General features: G+C 41.1%; 1 long non-coding RNA gene across 1 annotated transcript in view; it reads left to right on the top strand.

Moving 5' to 3' along the window:
* Window positions 1–15,713, top strand: part of LOC116073455 — a 92,206-nt gene that overhangs the window by 16,685 nt on the left and 59,808 nt on the right. The gene's annotated exons all lie outside the window — the stretch shown is intronic.

A 15,713-nucleotide genomic window follows, 5' to 3' on the forward strand; every position in this document is an offset into this window, starting at 1 on the left:
GGGTATTTGGTTCCCCCTTTTAAGAGGGAATGAAATGTCCACCTTTTGGTCTTCCTTCTTCTTGAGTTACTGGGAAACTTTCTAGTGCCAAGATTGATTACACATTCTGTTATGTTCTGTGCCCTTGGAAACCAAACTTGATAGAAATCAGTAGAACTGCTTTGTATAGTTACCTACAAGAAGTTTGGAGCTGAACCAACCACCCAACAACATTTCCTGAACCTATGTATAAGCTTTTATGGTATAAGCTGCCCCTGGGATGGACCCCAACATAAGAGAAACACCTGCACTAATATAAGAAACTATTTGCAATAAGGCTTTCATTTTGAGTAGTGGTCCAGTAAAGTTTAAATTCCCAAGACCTCCTTGGGAACTGACATCCTACTTGGCAGAAAGAGACCTATTCATGGGTAACTGACATTCTGGTTGCAAGTTAGGGCATGAATGTTAAACAAGTCCCATAAACTATGAATAAAGTATCCCTGCCTGGCTGAGATTGGTGTTCATGTGGTTTGTGAGGTGATTCCTGGACCCCAATATTAACTTAGAGTAGAAGACACTTGCACACTTCTCTTGGGAACCTACTCAGGTTCAGAGACAATAGCCCTGTGATCCTGACCAGGGAACATACCATTTATAGGTTTTTTTGTTTTGTTTTGTTTTGTTTTTGTTTTTGTTTTGTGTTTGTTTTTGTTTTTCAAGACAGGGTTTCTCTGTATGGACATGGCTGTCCTGGAACTCACTCGGTAGACCAGGCTGGCCTCGAACTCAGAAACCCACATGCCTCTGCCGTGCTGGGATTAAAGGTATGTGCCACCACCACCCGGCTAATTTATAGTTTTCAAGACCTAATGTCGTCATTAATTAGTTAAAAAGGGGGGAGAGAATGGGAAAAGGAGAGAGTAAAACATAAATTAGAATAAAATATATGTGGTAGAGATGTCAGAAATAGAAGAAAAAACTGCAGAGTAGGTACAGAGGAAGGAGGAATAGCCATGAGAGGTTCAAAGAGGATGTGGGCTAAAATACAGCAAAGGAGCTATGAAAACATCACAGTGTAAATATAAAATACAATGAGCTGGAAGGTGAAATAAGATCCAGGGTGGGGAGGGGTGGGCGTGCGGGCGGGTCAGGGTCAAGGACATGGACAGGGTCAGGGACCAGTAGTGGATGGTAGGAATTGGATCGGAGGTAGGTGTGGGGGCAGGCCAGGGTCAGGAACAGGGTCTGGGGTGTGGAGTCAGGGATGGGAATGGAGGTGCGTCAGGATCAAGTACTAGGTCTGGGTGGCAGGGATGGGGTCGGAAGTACGTGTGTGGAGGGGGGTAGGGTCAGGGATGGGGTCAGGAGTGGCAGGGATGGGGTTGGAGGTAGGTGTGGGGGTGGGTCAGGGTCGGGGTCAGAGGTGGCTGTGACAGGGTCGGGGTAGGTGTGGGGGCAGAGCTTGGGGAAGGAGGAGAGTTTCATCCTAGTGGTGAGAGTATGGTTTCTCCCCTTGGTTGTCTTTTGCAATAGTCCCCACTCAGGAGCACATGCAGGGTGGGATGCTACTGGTCCTCTTAGTATTTCAGACAAGTCAGATGCCTTTCCAGATGTGGGATATACTGCATAGGAAATCCACTTTATGCTGGGATTATATCGTTTGAGGCTCCTCCTCCCTGGAATCCCCAACCTGGCAATTACAACTTTGAATGTGGAGTTTGGTGGATTCTCCCCAAGCGCTCTGTAACTGAGGCTCTAGGCCAAGGTAGAAGGCAAACCCACCTGTGTTCACGTTTTCTCCTTGGGAGGTCTCTTTTTGGCCTTTTAGGAGACCATGCTAAGTTCAGCAGTGAGCTTTCTTCATTCCCATATAGTTCCATCAGTCAGTACCAAAGGTGGTGTCTCTCAACCAGTCAGTGGCAGAGTGCTCATCTGAGATCCAGGATTCTGTACCATTCCCTGCTCTGTTTCCACAGCCTGCTCTGTCTGACTGTCTCTCTGTGTAAGCTGGACCCAGCCTCAGATTGTAGTTTCCATCCTATTGGTCTCTTTGCAGCTCTTCTTGTCCGGAACTCTACCATTGGTTCCTGCCCACTGTGAGACACGTTATGGGGAGACAGGGGCATGGCTGCTGCTTTGTGGAGGAAAACCCACACAGACTTATTCCTTTTTCTTTAAGTGATTTGTGTTAAAGAAATAACTGATAGCATTTTTCAAATCCCAACACTTGTTCTGAGTCACATGGAGGCGGTCCCTGGTCTGTCATGTTTCATGGATGTCTCCTCAAAAGCGTCATCAGGAGACATTGCCATTCCTTGCTCACTGGAACATTGTTCAGTGACCAAGAAATGGAAACAACTACCAACACATAAAGACACATCTCCCTCCACACTTATTTACTTTGTTTGTGAAAACATGGATGCACCTGGATATTTCACTAGGCCCATAATATCAAGATAAAAAAGCCCAGACAAAGAAAGCCAAATGATGTGTAGTGTTACTTACGTTTGGAATGTGCTTTTATAAAGTCAAACACACAGAAGCATCAGTGGATGCAAAGGAGTGTAGAAGGGTGGGGGTTAGGAGCTGTGTGTGGGTCATGGTATACCAATTCTCTATCATGAGATGGATATTCTGAAGATCTGAGGGCAGTGTGATAAGTAGCAAGGAGTAGTGGGTGGATCAGTAGAATTTGGAAACATGATGTTAGAGCTTTATTATGATAATAATTCAGTATACATAGTTATCAAATCATCATATTTTTAACACACAGTTTTACTTGTTACTAGATGTCTATACAACTTACATTTTTATTAACAGCAAAACATAAAGAAGAAAAAAATACTCAGTATCATCAACTACACAGAAGGAGAGGTGGTGTTAGATGAGTGGGTATGAGTCCCAAATGAGAAAGGGTGATAGTTTGGGTTTCAGAACTACGCAGAGGTGTTTGTGTGTTATTGTGAAAATACTGAAGACTACTGAGTAGTATGTCTTAAAGGGTTAAATGATATATTTTATGACTTTTAACTCAATTACATTAAAGAAATATGGTAAGCATTTTTAAAAGGAATGTAAAAGCAGGTGGGTTGAAATGTAGGGAGAAATATAATATTTGCAGATGACACTGAACTTCACAAAGTCTATAGTAAATCTAAGGAGTCTTAAATATTATAGAATAAATGGCCAAGACAAGTCAATGAGACATAAGAGGAACATGCAAATATTACTTGCATTTTTATGTTTTTAACAAACAATTGGAAGTGAAATGAGAAATTGTGTAATCTTGTAGTATGTATTTTGGCATAAAAATGTAAGTATGTAGGAATGTGTAGAAAGTACATGTGATGCTGCTAAATTGAAAAGTACTAAATTGGGTGAGAAGTTCAAGATCTGATACATATTGTGGCATACTATGTTCATGGATCAAAAGACTCACTATTATTGAAGCACTAGTTGCCTTCAATTAACCTATAGATCCAAAAAAAATCTCATCAAAGCTCTGACAGGATTATTTTAAAATGTTGGCAAACTGCTTCTGAAATTTATATAAAATTAGATGCATTTAAAGTAGTCAAATTGATTTCTAGAAAAATAACATGCAAAAAATTCTAATACCACATTTCCATACCTACTATAAACTTTCACAGGGATAGACACCCATGTATGAACATGCACATGTATATATGCATTCTTCATATACAAGCTAAATTGAATGTCAGTGAAGATGACAAGGTAAATCAATACAAAAAATTCTCAAAAAATAATACAGAAAAAATAATATGAGAGTAGCGTGAGTCAGCTACTCCCTGAAGACACACCACAATTAACTCCAAACAAATCAGAGACATAAATGTAGTTGATAAAATTATGAAACTTCCAGATCAAGGTATAATGATTAAAAAAAAAAAAAACAACTTCATGGCTTTGAGGTAGGCAAGGTTGTCTTGAATATGACAAAACCCAAAAGACTTAAGAGAAAAGTTATTAATTTAAAGTTTCTAGCATGTATTATCAGAAAAAAGAAAAGGCAAGCTATAGACTAGGAGAGAAATAGCTCCATATGTGTATCTTACAAGTTTACAAAGAATGCTAATTCAGCATATATAATCAGCTCATGCCAGTTTAATAAGAAAGTCAGTAATCCAATTTTTCTCAAAAGGCTGGTGACAAATTTAACGTACTGTATACTAGAGTCTTATCTCACTGCTCTGATAAAAGACCTCATAAAAACAATTTAAGAAACATAGTGTTAATTTTTACCTACAAGTCCAAGAAATTCAGTATGTTGTGGAGAAAGTACAGAAGTAGGGACAGGAGACAGCTGCTCACACTGAATCTTTTGTCAGGAAGCAGAGAGCAATGAATGCTGGTACTCAGCTATCTTGCTTGTTTTTTATGCAGTCAAAACCACCAGCCCACAGGGTCATGCCATCCTCATTTAGGGTGGGTTTTCATATCTCAGTTAGTCTAATTTAGGCAATTTTTCAGTTGATAATCAATACTAACCATCACAGAGAGCCTTCATGAAGAACAAGAACAAATGCTTAGCTGTCGCCTGAAAAGATGCTCAGTGTCATTAGCTGTCAAGGAAAGAAAATAAGAACCACAGCGTGAGATAACACTTTTTACACCAATTACAGTGAGCGCAATAAAAAAGACATAATACAAAATGTTTGGAAGGGTTCAGAGCTATGGGGACTTTCATTACATGCATTGTAGGGAGGAAGTGTAAAATTTTGCAAACACTTTGGAAAATAGTCTTCCATCTTCTTAAAAACATAAACATATTCTTATCGTGAATAACATTTGGCAATGTCCTTCCTAGTGCCTGCTCTGTAAACACACACTAAACATTGCTGAGTCTAGCAAAGGTACACAAAGAAATGAGGTATGGGCCTTCTTGTCACAGTGCATAAATAGAGACAGACTTTCTCATTGGGAGAATAACTCCTTTATTCATACAGTGGGACACTATATGATAATTAGAATGACTGGAATTGATCCACGTATAGCAAGATGGCTAAATCTCAAATGGAAATTGAATGAGAAAAACCTAATTGAACTAGGATAGATGCTATTTATAAATAAACACGTGCATAGTAAAAACACAGAACATGAATAGAAGTTATGAGAATATATGGGGAGAGACACTATGGGGAGATATGGGTAGGGCATTTTTTGTATCTCAAATGCTTTGTTTGTTTAAAATAACAGACCCAGAAAAAAATATGGCAACATGCTAATTTCTATTTAATTTTGGTTGTGAGAACACAAGGCTCTAATTTGGAAATTTCTCTTTTTTATGTCATCAAATAAAGGAAGCTAGAGACTGGCCTACCCTCAGAGAGAGGATAGGAAACTCCAAGATATGGTTTTCTTAGACCCGCCTTCAGAAACAAAATGGGAAATCAAGATCCTTGCCTTCCTAGTGCCTCTCAGAAGGCAGTAATAAAATATGCCCCAGAGACCACCAGAATGAATCGTGTAAGAATCTGGAAACCGCAGCTCCCTACATTTGACACCTGTCACTTCCACTTCTGTTGCTGACAGCAACCAGCAATAAAACTCTCAGAATCAGAGGGGCTTACTGGCTTGTCTTCAGAAACAACACAGTGAGAGAACAGGAAAAGCCAAGCTTTGCTCTTGAGCCAGATTTGAAGGCAGAGCTCCACAAAAAGAATGACTACGGACTCATTTAGAGAGGCAAAAGGAAGCAGAGGGTAATCCCAGAGCAAGCAGGATGAGATGGGGCTGGGAGAAGTCCAAAATGGGCTACAGGCTATACTGAGTGCAGGGATGCCTGAGCACAGAACCACATTCTATAGACACTGATCTCCCTCAGATCCTACCAGTTAAGTGTCTTAGTTCAGTATTCCCTGAGAGTTGGTCCAACACAGTGTCTTGTAAGTGTCCTCGATCTAACTAAAAACTGCTTTCACTCTTCTCTGCCTACACCCTACTTTCTGCTCAATATTGTGGCTACTCCAAAACTATTGTCAACTTCTTATAAAGACAATTGATTCTCTTCTTTTATTTTTAATCCTATTGCACTTGCTCTTCAACACCACTGGTCTAAGTAATTTCCTAATTCCTTCATTTCTCTTCATTTATCAATTATATAAATCTCAAATTGCTCACTCAAAATCATAGCTTTCTGTTCCTTTTCCTAAAAAGTGTCACTTTACCCCACTCCATTCCCTAATCTTCATTTCCTGCCCTTTTTGTGTGTACATTTGAGTAGAACTAACAAAAACTGTACTCCCATGAAGACTGACACCAGTGGACAGGTTGGGATTCCATGAGCTAGACTTCTGTATTTAGCAAACTAAATTCTTGGAGAATCCACTCTCCAGTACTCTCATAGAGGTTGCGTCTATTTGATCTTGCCTTAATGGTGATTCTGCTCCTCTTGCCTTCTATTTCACAAAGAATCAGGAATGATGGGCACTCTGCTGTTGAGCGCCATAATCCCATGGCCATTCAGTCCAAGCTTCACCATCCCCACTTCCTTTGGGTCCTTGGGTCTTCTGTTATCCCCTCTGGATTAGCCTTATTCACTTTTTATCCTCTTCCTTTTAGCTCAATGGTCTCAAATCTCTCCTGCTTCAGCATCAATCTAGGAAACCATCAACAACATTTTAGAAATTATCCATACTTCTTCATGGCCATGGTCTACTTTAAACCTCCCCATTTTCTTTTTATGATTTAGATTCAAATATGCACACATATATTAAAATTATGTTTTTTAACTTTATACATATGAAACACATTATGTATAAAGGTGAGGGTTCTCTGTGTGAATATGTGTGTGTGTCTTTCACTTCTCATATACCTTATAAATCATTACCTACTGCTTTTACTGTTTCACTGTGCCACTAAGAGTATTCTTGAAAGTCAACAATGACCTCCCATGGTCAAGTCCAGTGGCCATTTTTTTGTACTTAATTACTCATGGCTCTAGTGGTATTTGATGGTATTAATTAGCTCTTTTCTCCAAGGAACAGCCCACTTGCTAGTATCATATTATAATATAATGAGAATGTCTATTTGGTCTCAGTCCACAGCTTCTCAAAATTGTGATTTCTTGAAAGGGATGCTGGGTGTACCATTTCTTCTAATATTTAGCTTTGGACACAGTTCTTAACACAGAGTTCCTAATCCTTTGATGTTTCCTAGAATGGACATGAGTTCCAATGAGGTGACAGTTGGCGGATTCCTACTTGATGCCTGGTCACCAGAAGGACCAACTTGTCATTAGAAGCTTAGAACTCTTAACCCTACACTAAACTTTTAGGAAGAAGAGAGGCCAGAGACTGAGCTAATAGTCCCTTATATCATGAAGCCTCCTAAAATGTTATAGAGGTTCACAGAGAGTAAGGAAGCTTTGCACTCCTACCCACATGCCTTGTCCTACGTGCTTCCTACTGGCCCAGTGTGGGTATATGTTGGAATGCTCAGCCCTTACCTTGCTTAGGATCATACAAGTGCCCATGTCTTTGGTGTAGGAGTGATCTTAACATCATATGGCAACAAGGTAGAAACTGAGAGGAACTGGTTAACTGATTTCTGAGCAAGGCCAGGGTGGGAAGCGAATGTGGGAGGCAAAAGAAGATGCAGAAAGACTTCAGAGCAGGAAAACCAGTTCTGAAGGGAAGGAAGGGATGCCACACAAACAAAGAGAGACAAATGAAGAGCTTTGAGAGGTGGAGCTGGAGATTCTCCCAAGGCAAAACATGAAATTGAATAAAGAAAGCATATTTCAGTGCAATTGTCTCCTAACAAAAAATGTCCTAGCCTGTGCTGTCTATTGCAATTCCCCAAGATGCATGGGGGGCACACTACAGCATGAGTTCTATCAGCATTTCAGGGCTGAGGTCTTAGCACCATGTTCCCTTCCACATTACTCTTGTAAATCTGATGAGTGGTGTGTGGCCAAGGCTGAGAACCAGGGTCTTCACTACTCTCTGAATTTTGATAGCTTCTTTCTCTATTGCCAACCCAGCCCAAGGCTCATCTCCCTTCCTCTCTTCCTAAATCTCTCTCACATACAAATGCAAGAATTAGCAAAAGCTCATCAGCTTACCATTGCTTTCTCAAACACTGAAGTGTTAGAATTTGAATATTTCGGAACATTGATGTTTCAGAGACTTTCTAGTAATGCTTCTGCTTTTCCTTCTATTCACCCTACAAATCCCAACAGCATCTTCAGAGATGCACGCTTCCTAGCTTACTCCAAGCAGAGTCAGCCATTTCTGTCCCCATGTCTATGACATAGGTTCAGTTTTTAATCTTAAAAAGGGTGCATATATATATATATATATACATTTATATATATGTATAAAATTTTAAAATTTGTGTGTGTGCACAAACATGCCATGGCATGTGTAAGTTCAAGGGATCAAACTCGGGTTGTTAGGCTCAGTGGCAGAGTCTTTACTGACTGAACCATTTCTCCAGCTCCATGTTGCATATTATTAGTAGCATACTTAACAATATTTTTGTTGTGCTTAATAACATTATATATTTGTAAGATTTTTTTCCCCATTATCACAGTGTCATACATTAACCTCTGCCTGTTAAAGGGCCATGGATCATTGTATCCCTAGGGACTACTAGGATGCCTGGTGTATTAGTTAAATTTCCAAAGTTGTGATAAAATACTTGAGACAAACTAAAAAGAGGAAGTTTTTATGTTTGAGCTCACATATTTAGAGGTGTCAGCTCCTGGTCACTTGGCTCAATCTGTGTATCTGAGCAATGTTGATCATCATGAGAAACATATAGTGGTATAGAGGCAGAGAGAGAGAGAGAGAGAGAGAGAGAGAGAGAGAGAGAGAGAGAGAGAAGAGAGAGAGAGGAGAGAGAGAAGAGAGAGAGAAGAGAGAGAGGAGAGAGAAGAGAGAGAGAGAAGAGAGAGAGAGAGAGAGAGAGAGAGAGAGAGAGAGAGAGAGAGAGAGAGAGACCCTTAAGGGCATTGCCCAAAGACTCCATTCACTACCTTCAGCAAGGTCTCACCTACATTTCCAATAGCCTAACAAACTGGGAGCCCATCAATGAGTTAGTCTACTCATGAACCTCCATGAGCCATTCATTCCTCAAAGGTCCATCTCTGAGCATTGCTATACTGTGACCAACCCTTCAAAACATGAGCTTTTGCAGGACTTCATATCTAAACCATTATGCCTGGCATACAGAAGTCACTCTATAAGTGTACCTTCAATGAATGAATAAATAGGTTGGTCAGTGAGGTTGTAAATGAGAAAATGTGACCGAGAAACATTAATAACAGAGAGAAACACGGAGAAATAGTCATAATGCACTTTGGAGGGTATTCAATAGAGGCAGATCCTGCCTTCATCTCACACAATGAAGAGCAACTAATTCTTTTTCTTTTTTTCTTTTTTCTTTTTTTAACAAGGTTGGTGACCTATAAAAAGTCATGTTTAGGATGAGTAAGACAACATTCAGTATTCAGGATGAACCTGAGCCAATAGAAACCACACACAAAGAGACCAGGCTCAAAGGGCATCAGAGATAAACAAAGGGATGAGATGAGAAAACGGACTCACCAATGCACACTAGAGGACATGCAGAGGATCATTGATGGGACACCAAAGAGTACAGAAATTATAGGAAAAAAAATGGCTGATTCTCCCTGAAACTTAGGAAAGCACAGGGCACATAATGGTTTTCTTCAGAATCTTGATGCTCAGTCCCAAAGGAATGAGAATTAGCCAATTTATTTCTGTATTTTGAATTCCCTCGAGGTCAGATCTAAGACAAATATGAGGGAGAATTTTATACCCATTAGACATGCCTAAAAATGGAACAAGATGCCTAAGGAGCAATAGGTGTCTTGTCACAGGAGATGATGAGCAGGCCATTTGGTGCAGAGTTATAAAGGAATGCAGGAATCAGACTGGGTAATCTTTCCAACACTTGAAATTCTATTATTTTATGATCGTGTCAGTCCCTGCAAGTTTGAGATAACAGGTATAACTTGTAGGTACAATGTCCAGGAGTTAGAGCTCTTGACATGAAGCTGAGGAGAATCTGGTATACCGAGTGTTGGCTGGCCAAGTCTGTGGCAGGGTGCATCACACCAGTCACCCTGAAAAGCAGGCAATGACAGCAAGTAGCTCTTCTGAATTAAGAAGTCCCTGGGTCTTTATCAAATCAACCCCAGAGAACATTAATGGAACATGACGGTGTTAGGAAGTCACTGAAAAAAAATCTACAGAGCCTTTGCTTCTCTGGCTTTCACCTCTACAAATGCAGTTCTTATCCTTGGACAGATCTCAGGATGCCCTTAGACAATGGGTGTGGCTAGGTGTTTGACTGTCAGCACACATATTCTTGGTCCCAAAGGGTTTTCCATGGAAAGTGTTTCCATGGGCTTCTTGTCATTTGTCTCTAGGATATTAGCATCTGGGTTCTGGTTTACTGTCTGGATCTCTGCTCCCTCATAGGACTCCATCTCCCGTCTTCTGACATCTAGCTCTCCTCTCTACCAGCCCCAGATATCTAGCATTGTTATTACACTAGTATCAAAAGCTCTTGAAATTGCTACTTAGCCTTTCTTCACCATGTGACACTTTAAACAAGTGCTTGACTCTTGCTCCCCTTGACCTTGACCCTGGCCTTTCTGCCAATAGTAGCCTCATTTTGTCCTCTAAGCACCATGTGGAAAGACACTCCAGGAGGTGACAGAGAGAGAATGTGTGCTCCATTCAGAAGGTTTGGGTTCAGTTCCCGTCTTAGTCTGATATTCTCAGAATCTCACTTTTTTTGCTACATTCGTTATGAGCAACAAATGACCCAAGAGGTAAGAAAGAAGTCACACTTCAAAACAAAACATTCTGTTGGTCCTAGCATTAGTGCAACCACTGTGATTGAAATGTTAAGTGACACCTTTGGTCACACGTCCAATGACTTCTTTTTAGTATCCTGTCTCATGAGTTATCAGTTACCTGTCAACTGTCAGGCTTATCTTCCTTTGTCAACATGGTTTGCTCTAGCAAGTTAGTGCCTTATTTTTGCCCCTGTCCTCTTCGCTCCCTCTTCTCCCTCCTCCCTCCATCCTTCCTTTTCCATCCCTAGGCCCCTCTCCTTCCTCTTTCCCCTCCTTTCTTTCTAACCACTGTCAAACTTCCAGTGAATTCTTTACCCTTCACTGCTGGTCTTGTTCTCTTCTAAGTGAAGGAAAAGGCTTTCCAAGGAGTCCAACTATTGCTTCTGGGTGCATCACCAGCAGCCATTTCTTCCACACTTTGGTCCCAGGTCTCCAATAGAACAGATTTCTCCTTTGGTTTCCCTGCCTTTTTTCCTGTCACACAGTAAATCAATGCATCTTGTAGAGCCTCTGACAATGTGGTTTGGAAAAAGCCAGACACTGAAAGATTATTGGCCAGCCTTGAACAGGAGTGTATTTATCACCAGAAACCATCTCCCAAATGCCAATCAGAGAGAACAATTCCTTTTATGTAAACCTCATGTTATAAATTACAATATCTGCATGCCAAGTAGGAGACAGCAATATCCATTCCCATTGGTCTCAGTGTTAATAAAGCATTTTATGGATTGGCTGCTCCCATGATGTCACCCATCTTTCTATGCTCAAGTTTCTTAACCTTTGAAGGTGTCAGTGGCTAAACTCTGTATGCTTGCTTCATTGATGAGCAAACAATGTGATCATCAAAATAGTTAATGGGAATCATTCTTTTTTTTTTTTTTTTTTTTTTTTTTTTTTTTTTTGGTTTTTCGAGACAGAGTTTCTCTGTGTAACCGTGGCTGTCCTGGAACTCACTCTGTAGACCAGGCTGGCCTCGAACTCAGAAATCCGCCTGCCTCTGCCTCCCAAGTGCTGGGATTAAAGGCATGCGCCACCACCGCCCGGCTGGGAATCATTCTTATCTAGTGTCTTCTTCTTGGTCAAAACCAAAGGGGGACAGGAATCCATCTAGAAATTCTGTCCCTGAGAATTCTGAGTCACAGCAAACTTTGAAAGTCTACTCTTTGTATCATAGAAAATACATGTGACCTTCCTATTTTCCCTCCCTTTAGTATCTCTAACTTGCATTGATGAGCCTGATATGAAACAGTTAGTGTTCATTTCCTGCTTCCCTTTCTTCTGTCAGACTGTCAGGACTGTGAGGACAGAAACCTTATACATTTCTTACTTTTACACCATGACCAGCATGCCTCATCCAGCCTTCTACCAATACTTGTGCATTCACATATTAAATTTCACTTATTGCATGAACATAGATATGTGGTATGGGAGCATGAATTTTTAAATGGGCTTAAGATGGATCAGGTATGATGGCTTTTACATTAAATGGTGGGGCACCCTATCGATATTATGTTTAGAGTCTGGGCTTGACCTCCAACCTGTTAGCCATAGAGGACACTCACTGGTCCCATCAGTGTTGGCAGTGACCAGAGTCCTTTTTTCTCCTTGCCCATTGGCCAGCCTTGAACAGGAAGGGCTGGGAAGCCAAATGTAGTGGTGTGCTTAAGTCAGCTGATGTTGGTTGCTGAAGAACCACTGTTTTCTTCTTCCCCTAAGTCTGAGCTCAGTGACATCAGGCTGGCAGCTTTAGATCCTCAGCGTAGGAGTATTTGCACCATGGAGATTGGCAAACACTACAAAGCAAGGCTTGCTTTACCTCTAGAGAACCAGCCGCAAGGTGCAACACTTGCCAGTAACACTCATCTGTTTGTTGTTGTTGTTGTTGTTCTTGTACACAATCAAATTCTTCTAACCCATATATTTCCATGCTGGCATTCTCTCTTCTGAGAGACATTTTTAGCTGAAGTTGCTTATCCCCACTTTTTTTTTTACTCTCTAGAGCCCCCAAGCCCCCCTGAAGAGTTCTTATGTCAATGAGTAATAACTTTCCGTATGTATTTCACATACTGGTTCATGGTTCCAGTTCCTCCCTAGATACCTCATCTTGTCCCAGTCACTGATGTTCTCTGAGAATCTGTTCTAGGCACATAGTTATTAGTACTCCATATATGTCCATCAGAAAATGAAGTTTAAAACTGCTTGCTCAGGCAGGCCTAGAAAGACGACTCAGTAGTTGAGAGTGGGTTCTGAGAGGACCTTAGATCAGTTCCCAGCGTTCATGTTAGGCAGCTCATAGCCTCCTATAACTCCAGCTCCAGGGAACTGATGACCTCCCGTGGCATCTGCAGGCACTTGCACTCAATTCATGTACACAGACCTATACACAGACACTCTCTGTGGGTGTTTGAATAAGGATATCCCCCATAGGCTCATGTACTTGAATACATAGTCAACAAGGAGTGGCACCATTCAAAAGGATTAGAAGGATTAGGCATGGCCTTGTTAGAGGAAGTATGTCACGGCGGGGGGGGGGGAGGTAGGGGTGGGCTTGGAGGTTTCAAGAGCCCAAGCCAAGTCCAATCTCTCTCTCTCCACCCGAGAATCAAGATGTAGCTCTCATTTACTTCTCCACTATCATGCCTGCCACGCCTGCTGATATGTTCTTATGATAATACTGGACTAAACTTCTGAAACTGTGAGCAAACTCCCAAGTAAATGGTTTCACTTTTATGAGTTGTCTTGATTATATCTTCCCTTTGTAAGAATAGAACTATGACTAAGACACATACAAACATAAAAAGTTAAAAAGAATAATAAAATGTTCATTTTAAAATGAACTCAGGCAGCAGAATTACAAATATAATAGTTTATATATTGTGACATATAATGGCTTTTATTACATTCCAGAGTCTAGCACAGTGCCTGCAACATAGTAGATGCTCATTAAACTTTAGGATGGATAAACTAATGAATCATTTAATGTCCCTCTGTAATACCAGAGAATGGCATTCCTTCACCCACATCAGTAAAATACATAAGCATGGCTTCCTTTTGAGGGGACAAAACCTTTAAAGAAGAAGGTCATCCTGGCCAGGACTTCTGGGAGGATTGAAGTGGTATCAACTCATCCACTGTGTATTTCTCTCCTCTGGCTAAGTCAAAACAATTCATTATGTCACCCCTAGGCAAGTCACCAAGTGGGACTGAGAAAGGCCATGGCCCCTGTCTTTAGCAGCTGAGATGGCTTTCCATGCATGAATGAATAGCTGCAAGCCACCTTTGCCCCAGTCTCCTGAAGAAGTCAGAAGAACTTTTCTAAATGTTTTCCTGCCATGCGGATCATTGAATTATGAATGAGGCCCAACCTAGGGAAGAGCAGATCTCTGCGGGATGGTAGGAAGGGTTCATCCAGGAAGGAAAATCGAAACCTGACTTGCCTTCTCCTTGTGGTGGGTTCCCTCAATTGATGACTGGTGTTCTGTTATCCCACATCCTTAATAGATTATCGATGCCTTGGCAGTGATACTGTCCTGGTGTGGAGTGATTCTGTCTTTTTAGTATGCTGCACTCACTATACTCAGGCAAGGGAGCTTGGACACAGGGCCTAGCTGATCTGAATGAAATCAATGAACTCCAGCACCTCCCTGGGCACTGATCTGCAGGATGAAGGAAAGCTGCATATTCATGAGCATCCTCCAAAGCAGGAGGGGCCATGAGGCTTGGAGAAACTACTGGAGTCTTTGGAAGGTACAACTAAGGAGGAGTCTTTGTCTCCTTTGGGGGTGGAAGATGGGACATGCTCTGCTGTAGCTTTGGTGCTCACTGTAGCATCCACCAAAAGCAAGAGGAGCCACATTTACTTTGATTACCTGATGTTATTATCAAGACTTTCTCCCTGATTCTCCCTTCCCCATGCACAGAGAGACTGGACCAGGGGACTCCAGCTGTCTCACAGTCTGCAAAACTGCCAAATTAAGCCATCAGGAGCAGGACAAGAGTGGATGGGCAATCTTTGGATATGTATGTTGACACTGTGAACCAAGAAGAGGGAGCTGCTAAGATGATTTTATGTGTCTCTGGAAATCCTGATGAACAATAGCACAAAGAATGATCTGTACAGGGTTTTCCCCCTCCCTCTGTGGGCTGTGGAGCATTATTTTAAATTATTGGGTTTTTTTAGTTTTAGCTTTTGAGATTCTAATATAATTTGATCATTTTCTCTTTCCCTTTCCTCCCTCCAAATCCTCCTATATATTCCTCCATTCTCTTTCAAGCTCATGGTCTCTTTTTGCATTAATTATTGTAACACACACTTATAAAACTAAATACATAATGTAAACTGTTCAGTCCATCTATTACTGCTACATGTATGATTTCAAGGCTGACTATTTGATATTGGATAACCAACTGGTGGATCTTTCTCTTGCTCTCAGGATTCCTTAGTTACTGATAGTTCTTTGTGTAGAATTGAGGCCTGTGCTTCCCCCATCCATGTTAGCACGTCTGTTGTAATTGCCTTTATTTAATTCATGTTTAGGCAGTCATGTTGTTGAGACTTTACAAATGTAGTTTCTGACATTGCTAGGAGACTGAATTTCACAATAAATCCTCTGGTCTTCTAACTCTTACAACATTTCTGACTCATCTTCCACAATAATCTCCGATCCTCAGGTGCCAGTAGTTGTGTTGTAGGTGTATCTGGTGACAGTGGGCTCCACAACTCTGCATTTGATTGGGTGTGGTTTTCTGGATCATCTCCACCTGCTGTAAAGAGATATTTCCTTGAAGAAGGGCAAGGATTGCTCTTACCTGTGATTATAAAGGCAAATATTTATCATGTGTTTAGGGATTATGCTAATTTCATCAAGTAGCAGTT

This window comes from Mastomys coucha, unplaced genomic scaffold (assembly GCF_008632895.1).
Source record: "Mastomys coucha isolate ucsf_1 unplaced genomic scaffold, UCSF_Mcou_1 pScaffold23, whole genome shotgun sequence".
Lineage (NCBI taxonomy): Eukaryota > Metazoa > Chordata > Mammalia > Rodentia > Muridae > Mastomys > Mastomys coucha.